At 40.7% G+C, this 19,177-nt stretch overlaps 1 protein-coding gene across 2 annotated transcripts in view; it reads left to right on the forward strand.

The window, feature by feature from the left end:
- CHRNA7 (cholinergic receptor nicotinic alpha 7 subunit) overlaps nt 1–19,177 on the forward strand; it is a 125,121-nt gene that overhangs the window by 72,825 nt on the left and 33,119 nt on the right. The gene's annotated exons all lie outside the window — the stretch shown is intronic.

Below are 19,177 nucleotides of genomic sequence, written 5' to 3' on the forward strand. Positions count from 1 at the left end.
GACATGTTCATGCTACATGGCTACTTCCACAAGGCGGGGTGAATCTATATCTTATGCCAACTTTTAATACTTTGTCTTTGCCACTGGTGGTCACATTTCACTTGGATCATTGGGCCTGTCTCTAGAAGAATGTCCTCTTCTGATTTGCTGCCACTTTTCTGCTTCTTAAATTTGTTGAGCTTTGAAAATGTTTAAAATCAGAGTAAGTGGTCCCCTGTTGAGTGGGTGAAGCACATGCATTTCCAGGCCAGGGCTTTGGGTTCTGTTTTCCAGCGGACTGTATTAGTTTGCTAGGGCTGCTGTAATGAAGTACCAGCCGGGTGCTTAAACAGAAATTTATTCTGTCACGTGTCTGGAGGCCAGAAGTCTTAGATCAAGGTGTTGGCAGGGCCGATTCCTTCTGACCCTCTCTCCTTGGCTGATGCATGGCTGCCTTCACATGAATGTACCTCTGTGCTTGTCTGTGCCCTTGTCTTCCTAGGATGCCAGTCAGATTGGATTAGGGCTCTCCTAATGATCTCATTTTACTGTAATCACCTCTTTAAAGGTCCTCTCTCCAAATAGAGTCACATTTCAAGATACTGGTTGTTAGGCCTTCAATGTATAAGTCTGAGGAGGACACAATTCAATCCATAACAGGGGCATTGCAGTTGACTACTTAAGGGCAAAGGGTTAGGGTTGAACAAGCCTGGGTATAAAACTTAGCCATGATATTTACAGTCTCTGTAATCTTTCAGTCTCAGATGTCTCCTTTGCAAAATGGAGCAAATGCCAACTGCACAGGGTTTGGAAGGATAACTCTGCAGATGCACGAGGCATGCTTAGCCTGGCACTTGGCAAAGGGTACACTCCCAGTGATGGCAGTGGTGTGTTTACAGGCAGGGTGATGAGGGTTTCTGCTTAGAGTAAGATGGCAAATTAACCATTTAGAAGGAAAAATCCACGTTTCTCATAGTTCCCAATTTCGTTTTTTAAATCTAGAATCAATAATCCATTTTATAATATGGTGGAATCTAACTAATGAAGCTATGAAAGACAGTTTATATGGCTTACATGCAGGATTTTTAACTCCAAAACATAAAATGTTTGATGATTCTAGTGCTCTGGCTCATGAAGAGTTACCAGGTTGTAACTGAATTTGAAGGAGCAAAAATAGAGCAGTCTCTGACAAATGTCACCAGGGACCAGGCCCTCAGAAATACTACCACGCCCACCCGCATGCCTGACCCAGCTGATGGCCCAGAACCTACTTCCTCTCCCCACTCCTCAGTGTGCCTGTCCACCACATCCACCGCCCTCCATCGTGGGGCTGCAGAGGCTGCCTCGTTTTCTGTTTTAGTTGTTCTGAGAAAACGTAGGATGTAGGACTTCCTTTCTGAAGTAATTGCTAAACATGGGGCTTGCATGTCCACACGGACACAATGTGGAATAAACAGGTTACAGGGAATATTAAGCCAATAATAGATACGATGTCACTTACTATTGCTGCAGAACAAATTACCCTGAACTTAGTGGCTTAAAGAAAACAACTGATACTATTCCTCACAATGCTGTGGGCGGACCAGGCCGTGTGGTTGATTGTCTAGTTCATGTGGCATTGTCAGACAGCAGTGGGCTGTGGCTTACCGCCTGGCATGCCGAGGGAGGGGCGCACTCCACCACTCCACGGCGGGGCTGGAGCTCAGCCACTCAGCTTCGGCTGTGGACTCTGCAACCTCAGTTTGCCTCCTCACTTATTTTCTACAAAGACTCCAACTTGGGCCTGGGAGTGCTCTGAGAGGAGGGAAGTAGAGGCTGCCAAGTCTTTTAAGGACTGAATGTGGGGGTCCCAGAACATCCCTTCACCACATTCAGGTGATCACAGTGGGGAGGGGCCCCTCCTGGAGTCGAGGGAGGGGAAATCAGCCCCACCTCGCTAGGGCACGCAGGAAGGGAGATGAGCCAAGGTGTGCTCTAGGGAAACTAAGGATCACAGGCCAAGAGGAAAGGACAGTGGTGAAACTGTGCTGGTCAGATGAAAGATGGGGGCGCACAGAAAGACCAGAATGGGCATGCCTCATGAAGTCACACTCAGCTAAGTGCACTCTGCAAGGGGCAGTGAGGGAGGATAAGTAGGCAAGAAGATAGTGTGTTCAAACACATGTGATCTTCTCATCCCCCACCTCTGTCCGCTGCTTCCCTTTGCTGTCTGGACTCAGTGTAGGGCCCCCAGGTGTGTTCAGACCTGCCCACTGTCCCTGCTGCTCTCCAGCCCTTCCTGTGCAGGTTGCATACATGAGCATCCCTCTGGGCGAGGAATGACCCCCTCCTGTCACCTTGTGACCTTGATTCCATTTAACCCCTAGTCTTCCAGAGAAGCCTCCCTGATGCCCCACCAGGTCTAGAGCACCTTTCTCAGTCACATAGAAAGGGGTTCCAGTCTTCTCTAGCACTTGGGGTTTGCTGCCTCTTGGGGCACCTAGCAAAGAACTTAGTACATAGCTGTGCAAAAGTGAGGTGGAGAGAGGAAGGGAGGATGCAGGGATTATTAGGAGGGGTTGCAAAGAGGCTGGGTCAATGTGGTACAGGCTGCTAAGAACAGCCAGAGAAGAAAGAAGGGAAAGGAAAGAAATCATATGGACAACCTAGAAAACATTAAACTGTGACTGAGTCCAAAAATTGACGCAGGAAGTAGCAAAAAATAGGCTTGACTTTAGCAAGATCCAAACTTACTGATATCTGTTATTGAGGATTTTGAGAGATGTTCAGCTTAATACTTTCTGCCAGCTTCTAAGCACTCAAAATAGCACGTTCTACTCAGTAGATTCATATGCTGGTTCATTAATGTGTGAATGGGGTAGAGGGGATCTTCTTAAAGGAGGAGGCTCAATGCCATCATTTTGCATGAGTGACAGTTTTTGAAGGAGCATTGATTCAGCTCAGGTGAAGCCTCACAAATGTGTCTGTCTTATTTCTTGCTCTATTCCAGTTTGATATTAGAGTCGCTAATGGTTTTTGAGATATAGTGCATTTTCTATGCTTTGAAGGGTCTGGGTCACTGCAAAACAGCCACCTTGGCATCATTTCTGCCTTATTTCCTTGATGGATGCAGAACCAATCATGGCACTGCCAGCCAGCTGGCCAGGTCGCTCTGAGGAGAGGATGGGCGCTGATATTATAAAAGCATCTCTTCCTGGTGCTGATTCCAGTCATTTTTTCATTGCTTTGTTCTGCTTTACTTTAAGCCTGCAGCTCAAGGATTTTTCTGAACACAATCTTGCCCAAAGTGAGTAGCAATTATGGATGGCTTGTCATGATTTCCCCCTTTGGACAAAATTAAAAGCCTTGCTGGGATCAGCAGTCGACTTGCAGAAGGAAAGTCTGAATCCCAGCAACTTCTCAGATGTTCCTGCACCATGCAGAGGCAGGCAATACCTTGGCCTTTCTGGGCTTCTCTGTTTTGAGTTTCTTGGTCAGGAAATTCTGTAGCAATAATGGAAATTTTTTCTTTGATGAAGATATTTAAAGATGTTTTTGTTGGCTCTGAATGTTTGGAACAGCATGGGGCATCAGACATTTCTTTCCACAGAACTTGCAAAGCTACATTTGCACATCTGCAGGCTCGTGTCTTTGTTTTACACAGGACCTTGGCACTGTGACTGGCGGCAGAGCCTGGGGAGGGGGTGATGAATGCAGGACACACCCCTGGGTGCAGTGTGACCCAGCCTGGAAGGTTCATAATTGTGCTCATCAATGAGTCTCCAGTGAAATAGAATTTGTTCCCTTGCCAAGTGTCTTTGGTTCCCCCGAAGTCAGCCCAGGACAAGGATTTCGGAGGGAAGCCAATATAGTGTGCATTAAAAAGCAAAGTAGTGTTCTGTGAGCACCCAGAGGCCACCCCTACTGGAGCCCTCTGAGAGAGGGTGTACAGCACACCTCGGCACTGTTCTCAGGAAACTGGCAGGGCCTTGGGCATGAGGAGGATGATGGTTGGTGTGGTCTGCTCCGGCACTGATGAGCCAAACACTCAAGTTCCAGTTGTTTTCACGTTTGCGTGATTATAGATCCGGTCTTGGCTTCTGATGGGGAGTATAGCAATGTTAGTGGAAGTGACAGTGTCCTAGGACTCGAGGTTGGGGTGAGGGTGTTCTTGTCAAGAGCAGAGGAGGCAGGCAGGTGGCACAGGCTGCTGGGCTAAAGATCCCAGGCCTGCATCTGGCCCCTGCTCTGTGTGGGCTGCAGTGAGTTTATTATGGTATTGTGCTGGTCCTCACATAGGATGGGCTCTTAGGGAGTGACTCTCTGCGATTCAGTGTTGTCATGGTTAATGGCTCCTGAAATTGTGGTATCCTGAGGCCTAAGGTTGGCCTGCTGATGCTCAAAGGCCCATAATGTAGTCATGGCTGGGCTGGGGGTATCAGGGGTTGGAGAGGGGGATCGCTGAAAGGTTGTCAGTAGTGGCTGTGGTTTGAATATTTGTCTCCTCCAAAATTCAAGTTGAAACTTAACCCCAATGTTTCAGTGTTAAGAGGAGGGAACTTTAAGAGGTGACTGGGTCATGAGGGCTCTGCTCTCAGGAATGTCTTAATCCATCCATGGAGTAACAAATTAATGAGTTAAAGGATCAATAGCTTATCACAAGAGTGGGACTGGTGACTTTGTAAGAATAGAAGAGAGACCTGAGTTAACATGTTCAGCCCCCTCACCATGAGATATCTCACATGTCCTTGGGGCTCTGCAGAGAGTCCCTACCAGCAAGAAGGCCCTCACCAGAAGCAGACCTTTGACCTTAGACTTCTCAGCTTCCATAACTGTAGGAAATAAATTCCTTTTCTTTATAAATTGTCCAGTTTCAGGTATTCTACCATAAGCAACAGAAAACAAACTAAGATGGTAGAGTTCCAGGTGAGCAAAGGTAGCTTTCCTGCCATGGACCTCAGAGAAAGAGGTTTGAGGATGTGCATTACAGTGTCTGCATTATCAAATATTCACACTTGATCTGGAGGGAGGTTGTTTCTAAACCATGTGTGGTGGGAAGAGGGGAGCAGCAGCCTGTTTTCAAGAAGTGAGTAGAACCAGCCAACCTATGTTTGCATCTCCAAAACCATCCTCTGAACTGTTCATCTCACCCTCCCTTGTCTCATCCTAGCTGCTGATGCTGTTTGTTTTTAATTTGTTCATTTACTCAACCAATATTTAGTGAAGGCTCCTGTCATATAATCACACACCGTTCTGGGGGTGGAGGATACAGCAGTGCTGCAACCAGACCCAGACCGTGCCCCCTGGGGAAGGAGAGGTGGAGGAGAGGAGGGGAGGGCACAGGCCAGAGCACAGTGAAGGAGAAGCAGTCAGGGGTAGTGGGGCTGCTGCCAGAGGTCAGGGTGAGACTACAGAATGGTTAGATGGCCACAAAGGAGCAAGTCATCTGACATCAGGGAGGCCAGTATCCCTGACAGAAAGAATAGCCAGTGCAGAGGGCTTGTCAGGAATGCCTGTGAACGACTTTGAAATGCAAAAGAGGAAGGAGCAGAAGACAACTAGGTGTCCTGGGGAACGTACAGCATAGTCATGTGCACTGTCCTGGTCATCTGATGCTCTAGAGACTCTTTCTGTTGTGGTCTTCAAACTGTTTTTCAACTCTAACTTCTAGAAAGCTGATAGCAAAGCAGATGATGCCAGTTCATAGAGAAGAAAATGGGTTTTGCCTGGGGCCCTGATTCCTCTGTTTGCAGCTTCAGATCCCTGATCCTGATCACCACGTGCGTGTCTGCCCTGTAGACAGCTGCAGAATTGGTTTGAACACTTTCCTGGCTCTCTCATTAATGAATGAATAAATCTAGTCTTTGATGCATGCTCATTTTATACGTGTGCAAGGGTCATGATTTTGTCTTACTAAAATTGTATCTTTCTTCCATCACCCTGAGACAGGAATGTGACATCCCGATCTGTCCTAGGAATGGACAGGGCCGATGTGGCTGCAGAGAATTGGTAGGAGGGGGAGGCTCTGGTCAGAGAGAGGGTCAGAGATGGGATGGGGGTGTGGACCAATTCCTGGAGGTCTTGGCTTTGCCTGTGTGTGGGGTGGCAGAGGCTCTGATCCTTTTGGTAGAGTTTTTGTTTTGTTTCCTTCTTGCTTTGAGTAATTGTGAAAGTACTTAATCATGTTCTCCTTCTGACTTGCTAGCAGTTGATTCCTATCAGGTGATTTTGTCCAGATATTATTCTCTGTTCTTCTCTGCTGGTGCACACCTCCTGGCACTGTGTCAGTGGGCATGTTTTGCTTCTGTTATTTCTTGAAGCATCTCAGTCAAATGATGGGAGGGAGGGCAAGTGAGTGTGTATTGTCCATTAGCTGCCAGGAGCTCAACTAACTTGGAGCCCAGCTGTCTGCACCAGAGTGTGCTGTCTGCCACTAGCTGGCCTTTAGCATTGCCCACCTCATTCTGCACTTTCTGCAAAGGGCCTGACTGTTCCGTGTGTTGGGCTTAGGTCACTTGTCTGCAGCTCTTAGTCCCCTTTTCTGGGCTCTCGCCTAGTGCCCGGGACTGGTGGCCATGATGCTGAGCATTATTCCTTCTCAAAGTTGGTGTGAGTGTCCACATTCCTCAGGATAGAAAACTTGTGCTCAGAGAGGTTCAGCCACTTGCCTGAGGTCACGCAGCAGGGTCCAGCCTTTGACTCTTTACTCACCTGCCTCTAGCCATGTCTGGAGAGAGCTCATGCACTTATATTTTATTTTTCTACAAGTAAAAATAGGAATAGCTCTTTTCTCCCTCCCTCTGAACTAGCTCCACTTTCAGACCCTCTCTGGGCTCTGTGCCTACTGTAGGCTTTTATTTCACTTTTGGGAAAAAAGTGAGCTTGTCTCTTCTGAAACTGCTGTGGGGTTTTCATACAGTGGCTTCTTGACCAGTTTCCCTCAGCATCTGATGTCTACCTTTTCTCTGACCAAACCCCTTGCCAGCCAGTGCAGGCGAGCACAGAGCACTTCCACCGTGCAGCATGGAATGACAAAATCCAACTGCTGTGCAAGACTTTGGGCAGAATTTCAAAGAGAGGACCAGGTGCTGTGGTGAGAGGAGTTTTCTGGGGACAGCTCTGCATTGGAAGGTGACCAGGACTAGACTGTCTTCTTGTAGGTGGCGCCGGGCCATACCACGGAGCAGCTCTCCACCCCCGGCACCCCGAGGGCCCTGAGACCGATCGTGCCCAAGAGCACGGCTTGTGGAGATGAGCTTATTGATCTTTGTGACATCGAACATAGAGCCAACAAGATTTTAAGGGTCTGTGTAATAAATATGTGAGACAGGAATCCGATGGGAAGTTCAGTCATCATCATGAGCTACCTGAGGGAAGGGGGGGCAGGTAGCCAGGTGAGGGCCAAGGTAAGACACCCCCTACCTCTTCCCTGAGCCTGCTGTGGGTGTCCCCTGTGCATCTCCACTGCCCACCGGGGTTGTGCTCATCAGCTCTCTGCAGGGAGGAGCACCAAGGAAGTCCTCTGTCACTCGTCCTTCCCCACACCATAGGACCTCAGCTGTGCAGGGTGGGGGCCCAAGCTGAATGTGCCCAGTGGCGTGTATCAAAACCTGCAGAAACTGAGGCTTTATTTATGGGCCACAGCCATGGGGATGGCTGGCTGATGCTGTCAGTTCAGCTTTGGGGTATTTTCTGAGCACCTACTCTGTGTAAGATACTGCACTTCTAAGAGGGCAGGCATTCACTGCCCTTGAGGCATGTATAATCAGTAACAAACCACTTTACCCTGGGTGGTCTCATCATATTTGATTTTGTGTCCTTCAGCAATGTAATCTGGAATTCCTCTCTGCATTTCACAATTGAGGAAGTACTTTCTGAGAATAAAAGGTTTTTTCATAGTATTTCCCGACCGACCTTGACTCAAAAACCCTTATGCATTTCCCAACACTTGGTAGCCTCTGAATGAGGAGAAGTCAAGGGCTCAGGTACATCTTGCAGAGCAGAAAATGACAAGTGTCATGGACACAATGACTGAGAAAGATCTGGAAGAAAGACAGCCTCATCCAGTGGGAGGGCATGAGCAGCTGTTCATGGTGGCTGGCCACACATCTTAATTTGTCTGGGAAAGTCCTGGTGGTCCCTTCGCCTCAGGGCAAGCAGGCTACATCAAGAAAACAGGTAGATTAAGGCATGAGGGCCAGCAAAATGGAGTACTTCATAGGAAAACATGTGAGTCAGGCCATGGCACAGGGCTCTTCAAGGGGATGGTGGGAGATCGATCATCTTGGAAGGGCCCTAATGTGTCAGGACCCTGAAAGCATTTGCTTATAATTTAAAGGAAGAGTTACACACTAGGACTAATAGAGTCGGGGATGAACCACAGTCTAAGGAGTTCACATCATCCCAGAGGATCTTCTTTGGGAATCTGTCTTGACCCCTGGCCACAGTCACCTACTCTGGGCTGCTGTGTACCTGGTGGACTTTTTGTTTGTAAACAGCACACGATGCAGTGAATGTGAATTCAACACTCTCTCAGTGGTCCTCCCCACTTTCCCACTGGCCAATGAGCTCCCTGGGAGTGATCGTGTTCTATTTCTCAATCCCACAATGTTAGTGTGGCAAATAGCACATGGAAAGCAGCAAATTGCAGTGAGCAAATGACCTAGTTGGGGGTGTTACCTTCTTCCTGTAGGGAGTGGCTGGAGGATAGAACTCATGCTCTCTGGATGTATAGGTCAATATTAACAGTAGCAATAAATAAAACATAAGTGTATTCTGGTTGTTTGGGGCAAGGGTACAGAGGATGGATCATAGCCTGAGAAAGTCATCTAGAAATTCTCCTTGTCCTTTCTCCTTCTCTGCCCATACAAATCTGCCATGAAGAATTACCCATTAGCAATTACCCCAGTTATCTTTTCACATTTTTTATGGTCTTTTATTAAAATAAATATTCTACATTCTTAGGTAATCACATCTTTGTGTTGCCTTCTTTATGGATCCTTTTATGGCTTTGGGGTTCTAGATCAGAAGATTACAAATCCATTCTATTATAGTTTCTTCTAATGATTTTTGGTAAACTAGTTTCATTTTGTGGGTTTTTTTCTTCTGAAATTTTTGTGTATGCTGGGAGCTAAGGATCTGACTTTACTTTTCTTTAAGGTATAGAAAATAATTTTAACATTGCTTACTGAGCAATACATCTTTCCTCCACTGAATTGCAGTGGGATGGTTATATCCATCTATGCATATGCCAGTTCCATACTGAGTGCTAAGCAGAGTGAAAAAAAAATGTTACGTCTGAGCTGAGAGGGAGACACATGAAGCCTTATGTGTAGCAAAATGCTGTTTATTTTGAGCATCTGGGTGTAGATGGGTGGAGGCCAAAAAGAGCATCCACGCTAAGGGGGAGGGGAGAGCCTTAGGTTTTATAGAGGGTTTTTCTGGGGGGAGTGAGCAACTGGGCCAGAACAGCTGCTGCAATAAATTCTTTTCAAACATACAGGAGGGATAAGCCTTGTCCTTATCAGGAAGAACTAGGAAAGTAAGTTCACCTCTTGCATTCCATTCCATTGTCTCCCAAGGGTCTGGCAAAGGCTGTGTGCTTAATATACCCCTAGGAAGTGTAGAGTGATGGGTTTTATAGAGGTTTGGATGGGAGTTTGGGGAGGGTGAATTCTTTAAGCCTAACAAAGGATACCCATATATTGAATATCATGCTAAAATTTGAAAACACTCATGGTAAAGGGAAACCCCTTATAAGCTCTTAAAGTAAAAAAATTATGGCAACAAGAAACATATTTGCTAATAGAAGATTACTTTTAAATATTGGATGGAAATCATTTTTAAGATAAAATCTTCTACTAAATTGAACTATCCTGGCAAAAACTAAAGCAGTTTCAATATATAAAGACTCAAGTTGAAAAAAAAATTACTCAAGGATGTATTCCAGCAAAATAAGATGAAACCAAAAAAAGAGGAAAAACATGAAATAGAGTCAGCAGTTGTTAGCAAAGACATCACTATAAGTCATAGTTTTCGGTAAGTGTAAATATTTGATGGTATTTTTAAATATAAATAATGACTTAGAGTTTTTTTTGGTAGGAGATGAAAAAGTAGAAGAAGTAACAATGGAAGTTTGTTGTGGGGCTTCTTTGGTTCATGTATGGTAGAAATGAGCGTGGTCAAATGTACAAAATGAAAAAAGTACAAGTAAAGTATATGTTAAATATTTGAGTAGCTGCCAGAGTAACAGAAATAGTATTATAACTTCCAAACCAGTGGACAGAAAATAAAAACCAAAAAATGCAGTCAATACACGAAATGTAAGAAACAACATAAGAAACAACTCTTGGTTCCCCAGAGTTGGTGTGAAGATTATTTTAAACTAGACATTTGAGATTCATCATAGGTAGAAAGAAGCCTTTTCAGACCTTTCTTTACCTGACTAAAGGCAAAAACTTCTAGGAGCGAGGCTGCCATAATTCCCCTTTCCGGGGGAGTTTTACTGGTGAGTAAGAAGATGGAAAAGACCACTGGGCACCTGCATAAACAAAGATAATCACAGACTTTATTATCTCCCATTTGTTCTCATAGAAGTCTTTTCTCCCCCCAGCTGCCTTATTAAGTAGATAAACCCCCATCTTTAGTTGTATGAACAGTCACATTTTTCTGTGTGTTTCCATGTACATACATGAATAAAACTTGGTTTTCTTTTACTAATCTGTCATTTGTCAATTTAACTCACAGGCCCCCAAGAAAAGAACATAAAAGGGTGGAGGAAAAGCATTTCCTCCCCCACATAATAAAGTATGGCAAAAAGATAACTAATAGCAGAAATAAGTTAAAACAATCACTGCTCACAAAAATTGAGTTTAAATCCTATAACAATTCCAAAACCAAAATAGACTCCTAGAGTGAGTTAAAAAATAAAACTCGAATTATATTTCAAATACATAGCTATGTAGATTTTAGTCAATATAATCCAGAAGGTTTCAAATAAAGAGGTTGAAAAAATATGTCTGTAAAATGTCATAAAAAGAAACCAAATTTATCATTATTCTTATTTTTTTATTTTAATAGATTTAGGGGGTACAAGTGCAATTTTGTTACGTGGATATATTGTATAGTGGTAAAGTCTGGGCTTTTAGTGTACCCATCACCTGAATAGTGTAAACTGTACCCATGAGGTAATTTTTTATCCCTCAACTTCTTCCAGCCTCCCACCTTTGGAGTCTCCACTGTCTGTTATTCCACTCCACATGACCGTGCATACCCATGGCTTAGCTCCCACTTATAAGTGAGAACATGCAGAGTATGACTTTTGGTTCTTGAGTTACTTCACTTAGGATAATGGCCTCCAGTTTCATTCAAGTTTCTGCAGAAGACATTATTTCATTCTTTATTGTGGTTGAGTAATATTCCATTTTCTTTCTCCACTCAATTGTTGATGGACACTTGCATTGATTCTTTGCTGTTGTAAGTTGGCTGTGATAAATGTATGAGTGCAATTATCTTTTTGATATAATGATATTTTTTCCTTTGGGTAAATACCCAATAGTGGGATTGCTGGATTGAATGGTAGATCTACTTTACAAAAGCATTGATTTTATTTGACAAATACAAACAAAAGACAAAGTGCATGAAAGGGAAAAAAAATAAAATTTTATATTGATTAAAGGAAAATGTATGGAGAATACAAATGGTTGTGAACAATTATGTAGCAATGTGGCTGCAGAGTACATACAACCAATACTGATGAAATTACAAAGAAGAATTTCACAAAAACCAGAATCTCAGAAAATATAACTATGATTAAATAGAATGAAACAAAACAGTTGATTTAAACTGACCCAAAAGATATGTAGTTTTTTTCCCAACAAATAATCCACAAAAGTAATAATATTCATAAAAATAGAATAGAAGAAAATTCCTAATTATATAAATATTACTCATAAGAAAAATAGGGCAAACATAAAGCTGACTATTGAAAAGTTACATGAATCTGCATCAAAGTCAGAGATAAGGCAAAGATGAGAAATGTTATGGACTGAATGTTTGTGTTCCCCCCAAAATTTGTATGTTGAAATTCTAACCCCATGGTGATAGTGTTAGAAGATGGGGCCTTTGGAAATGGGATTACTGCCCTTATAAGAAGAGACACAAGAGCTCTTGCTTTCTGTTTCTGCTCTCTTGGCAACCTGAAGACACAGTGAGAAGATGTGCATCTGCAAACCAGCATGATTGCTCTACCCAGACACCAAATCTGCTGGCATTTTGGCCTTGGACATCTAGCCTCTAGAACTGTGGGAGATGAATGTTTTTGTTTAAGCCTGCCAGTCTATGGCATTCTGTTACAGCAGCCCAAACTGACTGAGACAACAGCTATCCCTGCTCTCGACTGCCTGGTGGGGGCACTAGCCTGAGCCCTTTGAGGGCAAGTTAAAAATAAAAGATCTAAATATTATAATATTATAAGTAATGGCAATGCTGTCATTACTTCTAGTTGATTATTTACCTAAAAACAGACTCAACTGACAAACTTTGAACTAATAAGAGACTTAAGCAAAGAAGATGAGATAATAGCTGAGCTAGACATCAGTGAAGAACAGTGAAGTGAAATGGAAAGAAAGGCTCTCTCTCATTTACACTTATGATGATAACCATAAAATACCAAGGAATAAACCCGGTACAAATGCACCATCAGATCATTGCAGGGAAAACACCAAAGTACATGAAAAAGAGTGAAACAGCTCAGAAGTGGCACAAGTGTTCTTCTCTGCTCCCCTTCTGCAGCTGGGCTAGTCGGTGTGTTGGAAGCCAGGTGCTGCAGCAGAATTGCTGCCCCAGGTTCCAGGGTTTGGTCTCTAGAAAACTATTCTCCAAGGCCTCCTAAGAGACATTCAGCAAGCCTTGTATGCAGTCCTCCTGTGCTGGGTTGGAGGAGGTCAAGAGGACAATTGGGAAGAGCTTTGAAAACTCTCCAAGCTGCTCATGGGTTTCTTAGGTGGTCCTTCAAGGGCTATGCGGGGGCTCTAGATCCCACTGCCTACCTTGCTCTTCTGCTTCAACTTTCTGACATATGCTCTGCATAAGGAGCTCTGGAGTGTGTGTTAACAGTGGAGACCCAGCTCCACCCCCACCAGCATCTGATACAGCAGGCATCTAGCACAGCTCAGGAATAGACAGAAGTGGTCCCCCTGGATCACTTGTGAAAGACTCTGCCCTGCTGGGTATGAGTACCAGCTTGCATTCCTTTAATTAGTGGAAACCAGGAGGAATTTGGTGGCTGAAAGTCATGAATTTCAGCTCATACACTTAATTCAATTACATTCCTGTCTCCCTCCTGCTGTCCAGAGAAAATCAACTGAATGATGAATGATACTCTCACCATTGGTGGCTTATGGCAAAAGAGTGATCCGGAACTTGATTTTAGCCATCTGAATGCTTCTTCCTGGCACTCCCCTAGTCCGTGCTTCTCATATTTCCCAGGGATGCATTAATGCTGGATAACTTTAATGCAACATTACAGGATTTCTTATGCATTTTATATTCGATAGGCAAAATGTGTTATGTCTATAACATAATTCCTTTGATTCTTCATGAGCTAATCTCAGTATGAGTTCCATTTTATAGACTTCCAGATGGTGCCCTAAGGGCTGTTACTATGAGCCACTTAAATGTTTTGTACTACCTGTATATTCATGGCTTCTTAAAGACCAGTGGTAGGTAGCATGCAGGTTTGCAGTTGGCAGTTCTTTCTGACCTTCCAGTCTACATTGACACAATTATTTAATCTTGGATTTCTTGAAATTTATTATGAAACTAACTGTAGTTGGAGAGCAAGGCATAAAAAGAAGCCTTCATATTTCAAAAGACCAGGATTGATGCCATGGCACAGTCACATTGCCTGATTCCTGCCCTTTCTTCCCTAAACTGCTGACCTTCGTTCCATGTATCTTCTTTCCATCCATCCACTTACTACATTTCATGTGGTTTTAATGACTGCATTTTTCAGTCACCATAAACATTTTCACAGGTTTTTGCTAGTCATCATGTAATGGAGACATAGTATTTCATTGAGAAGATATTTTCTAATTCACTATTGTTGCATATTTAGTAAGTTTCTAACTTTTTTAAGTTTTATTTTGGAATAGTTATAGGTCACAAGAAACTGAAAAAATATGCAGGGAAGTACATCTTTCTGTCCCTCCTAATATTCACCAGTGGTGACATCTTAACAGTACAAGATCAAAATGAAGAAATTGATGTTGGTATTATCCACAGAGTTTATTTAGATTTTACCAGTGTTACAGTCATGTATTTGTGTGTGTGTATACAATTCTAAGTGGTTTCATCACATGTATTGATTCTTGTAACCACCACCATAATTAAGATAAAGAACTGTTTGTTTCATCACTGAAAAGATATTTTGTACTACCCCTTTATAATTGTTCCCCTTATCCCTAAGCCCTGGCAAACACTAATCCATCTCTGTAATGGTGGCATTTCAAGAATATTATATAAATGGACTAATACAGCTTGTAACCTTTTGAGATTGGCTGAGTAGTTGTCCATGGTGTGAATGTGCCATAGTATTTTTTTAACCCTTCATCCATTAAGAGACATTTGGGATATTTACAGATTTTGGCTATTACAAATATGGTTTCTATGAACATCCATGTATATTTTGTTATAAACATAAATTTCCATTTGTATGGTATCAGTTACATAAGCATGCAATTGTTGTGTTGTATAATGAGATGTTTAGTTTTATAAGAAACTGCCATAACCTTTTCCAGAGTGGCTGCTCCATTTAAATTTTCACCAGAAATGTAAGAGTGATCAAGTTACTCTGTATCTTCACCAAGATTTGGTATCACTATTTTCTATTTTAGGCATTCTGATAGGTGTGCAGTGATATCTTATTGTGTGTCTAATTTGTTAATGACTAATGATGTTGAACAGCTTTCCATTGGTTTATCTGTCATCTGTATGTCCTCTTTAGTGAAATACCTGTTCATATCTTTTTGCCCATTTTCTAATTAGATTGTGTGGGGTTTTGTTTGCTTGCTTTATTTTTCCTGTTGAGAACTGAGAGTTATTTATTGAGTTATTTATGTGAGTGTTTTATCAGATACGGATTCCAAAAATATTTTTTGTCCTTCTGTAGCTTCTTTCATCATCCTCTTAATAAAGTCTTTCATAGATTAAAAATATTATTTAAAAAAAAATAATGAAATTCAGTTGATCAGATTTTACTTAGGTAAATTGTACGTTTAATGTCAAGTCTAAGAATTATTAGCCTAGACCTAATTTCTGAAGATGTTCTCATATGTTTTCTTCTAAAAGTTTTGTAGTTTTAAGTTTTACATTTAAGTCTGTCATTCATTTTAAGTTAATTAATGTCAATTATTATATAATATCTGAGATTTAGGTTGGGATTTATCTTTTTTGCCTATGGATTTCTAATTGTTCCAACTCCATTCTTAGAAAAGGTGGTATTTCTCCTCTGAATTGCATCACTCCTTTGCAGAAACCAGTTAGACATATTTGTGTGGGTTTACTCTTGGGTTCTGTATTCTGTTCCATAAATCTATATGTCTCTCTCTCTACTAGTACTATACTCTTTTGATTGCTTTCACTTTATAATAAGGCTTAACATTGAGCAAATTGCTTCTTCCTACTTTATTCTCCTTTTTCAATATTGTTTTAGTTACTTTACTTCCTTTGCTGTTTATATAAATTTTAGAATGACTTTGTGGATACATATCTAAAAAAAAAAAAAAACCTTCAATGGTATTTTGATAGGAATTTTGTTAAACCTACAAATAATTTAGGGGCCAATTGACATCTCTGCTGTGTTGAATCTTCTAATCTATGGTCATGGTTTGTCTCCTTATTTAAATATTCTATGATTTCTTTCATCCATATTTTGTAGTTTTCAGCATGCAAGATCAATCCATGTTCTGTTAGATTTATATTTAAGTGTTTTCTTTTTGACTAGTTGTAAATGGTATTGTATTGTCAGTTTCCACGTGTTTATTGCTGGTGTAGATATAGACAGTTAATTATTTTAATAATGATCTTGTATCTCTGACTTTACTGAACTCAATCATTAGTTGTAGGAGTTTATAATTTTATTTTATTTTATTTTATTTTATTTTATTTTTGAGGCTCCTTGGGATTTTCTACATAGACTGTCATGCCACCTGCAAATAGGGACAGTTTTATTTCTTTCTAATCTCTATTGATTTTATTTCCTTTACTTTCCTGGCTAGCACTCCCAGTATTATGTTGAATTAGAGTGTTGAAAATGGACATCTTCATCTTGTTTCCCATCTCATGCAGAAAAGCATCCAGCCTTTCACTATTAAGTATGATGCTAGCTGTAGGGTTTTTTGTAATATTTCTTTTATTGGGATGAGGGAGTTCCCTTCTATTCCAGTTTTCTGAGAGTTTGTGTTGTGGATAAATAGTAAATATTGTTACTTGCTTTTTCTTCATCAATTAATATAATTATGTGTTTTGTCTTCTTTGGCCTCTTAATATGGTAGATTACATTGATCAATTTTCAATTATTGAACCACCTTTGCACTCATGGAGCAAGCTCTACTTGGTCATGTGTGTAATTGCTTAAATATGCTGCTAAATTGTATTTGCTAATATTTTGTTAAGGGTTATTATGTGTATTTATGAGGGAATGTAATCTGTCATTTTTGTTTTTGTATTTTTTTTTCTTTTCATATGTGTTTGGTTTTGGTCTGAGATTAATGTAGCCTCTTAAAATGAGTTGATTAAGTGTTCCATCCTCTTATATTTTCTGGGAGAGAGTTATAGAATTTGTATTAATTCTTCTTTATATGTTTGATAGAATTCTCCAGTGAAGCTATCAGGATCTGGAGATGTCTTTATCAGGAAGTTCGAATATTGTGAATTCAATTTGTTTAATTGTTTTAGGGCTCTTCAGCTTATCTGTATTGTCTTGGTTGAGTTTTGCTATTTTGAGCTTTTCGAGGAATTGATATATTTCATTTAAGTTGTTAAGTTTATGTGTTAACTTGTATGTAAAGAATTGTTCATAGTATCCCTTGTCATGCTTTTGATGTCTACAGTGTCTGTAGTGATATACTGGATTCATTCCTGATAGTGGTTTGTCAATTTTATTGATGTTTTCAAAGACACAGATTTTATTTCATTGATTTTTTTTTCCTATTGTTTTTTCTCTCCTCGGTGTCATTGATTTTTGCTTTTATCTTTATGGGTTCTTTCCTTCTACTTCTTATGGGGCTTCTACTTTTATTTAGTTTCTTGAAGAATGAACATAGATACAGACTTTAAACTTCTCTTTTTTAATGTAAGCACTAAGTACTATAAATTTATTCTTGGCACTTTACTAGCATCTCACACATATTGATATGTTGTATTTTTTTTTAATTTTTTTTTTATTTCGGCATATTATGGGGGTACAGATTTTAAGGTTTCAATAAATGCCCATTTCCCCCTCCCCCCAAAAGTCTGAGTCTCCATCATGACCATCCCCCAGATGGTGCACATCTCACTCATTATATATGTATATACCCGCCCCCCTCCCCCCTCCCACCTGCCCAATACCCTATTACTGTAGTACCTATGTGTCCTTATTTTTATTCAGTTCAGTGTATTTTTGAGTTTCCTCGAGACTCCCTTTCTGAGTCACGGATTATTCAGAAATTTGGGGTTTAGTTTCCAAGTGTTTGGAGATTGTCCTGTTGTCTTTCTGCTATTCGTGTCTAGTTTGATTCCACTGTGGGCAGATACAACACTCTGTATTTTACTTCTTTTAAAGTTACTGAGGGTTGTCTTATGGCTCAGGATATATGGTCCATCTTGGTTTATGTTCCATGAGTAACTGAAAATAATGTATTTTTGCTGTTGTAGGTTTTCTTAATGTCAGTTAAGTCCTGTTATTGATGGTGTGTTAAGTTTTTCTATATCCTTGCTGCCTTTCTGTTTAGTTTTCCTAACACCAATTATTGAGAGAGGAGTGTTGAAGTTTTCTATGTGGATTTGTATCTTTCCTTTTTTCATATGTCCATCAATTTTCAGTTCATATATTTTGAAGCTTTCTTGTTTGGGAAAGCATTTATTGATTGCTCTGTCTTCTTGGTGGATTGAGCCTGTATCATTATGTAAATTTACATCTGTCTCTTACAATTTTCTTTTCTCTAAGGTCTGCTTTATCTGATAATAATATAGTTACTTTTGCTTTCTTTCAAATAATGTTTTCAGGGTATATACACACATACACACACACACTCATATACATGGTCCTTTATTTTTTTTTTTCTTGCCTTTCTGTGGGCTACTTGGAACTTTTCTGAGAATTCTTTTTTATTTATTTATAGTGTGTATTATTTATTTACTTATTTATTTGAGTGTGTCTCTTTGTATATACATTTTAAATTTGCTCTAGGTATTACATTTACTTATATAATTTATTATAGTCTACTGGTATCAACGTCTTACTGGTTCAATTTAAATATAGAAATTTTATCTTGCTGCTTCTATTATTTTCTCTCTGTTTCAAGAACTTACTTTAGCCATACTTCTTTGGGTAATTCTGCTGGTGACTAGTTCTCTTCGTTTTCCTTCATATGAAAATGTCTTGATATTTCTTCATTATTCCTGAAAGATAGTTTAAGTGGAGATAGAATTCTAGGTTAATAGGTATTTTCTTTTAGACTGGAAAAGTATTGTGCCACTTCCTTCTGGTCTGCATGGTTTCTGATGAAAACTCTACTATCATTTGAATTTGTTGTTGTTGTTGTTGTTGTTGTTTTTCAGTTTAGTACCTCCCTCCCCCAGGGGTCATTTCTCTCTTGCTGCTTTCAAGATTTTCATTTTGGGTTTAGTTTTCAGACATTTGATTATGATGATTCTTGGCATGAATCTCTTTGGGTTTGTCTGGTTCAGTTTCACTCAGCTTCTTGAGTCTGTAGATTTATATCTTCCATTACATTTGGGAGACGTTTAGCCGTTATTTTTTCAAATATTTTTTATTCTCATAATCTTTCTCTTCTTTTTCTGAAACTCTCATGACACAAATATAAGATCTTTTGTTATGATTCCACATGCCCCAGATGCTCTGTTAGATTTTTTTCTCCGTTCTACCTCTTTTTTTAATTGAATAATTTCTATTGTATTTCCTAGCCACTGATTTTTTACTTTGCTTTCTCCACTC

Source organism: Microcebus murinus, chromosome 7 (genome assembly GCF_040939455.1).
Source record: "Microcebus murinus isolate Inina chromosome 7, M.murinus_Inina_mat1.0, whole genome shotgun sequence".
NCBI lineage: Eukaryota > Metazoa > Chordata > Mammalia > Primates > Cheirogaleidae > Microcebus > Microcebus murinus.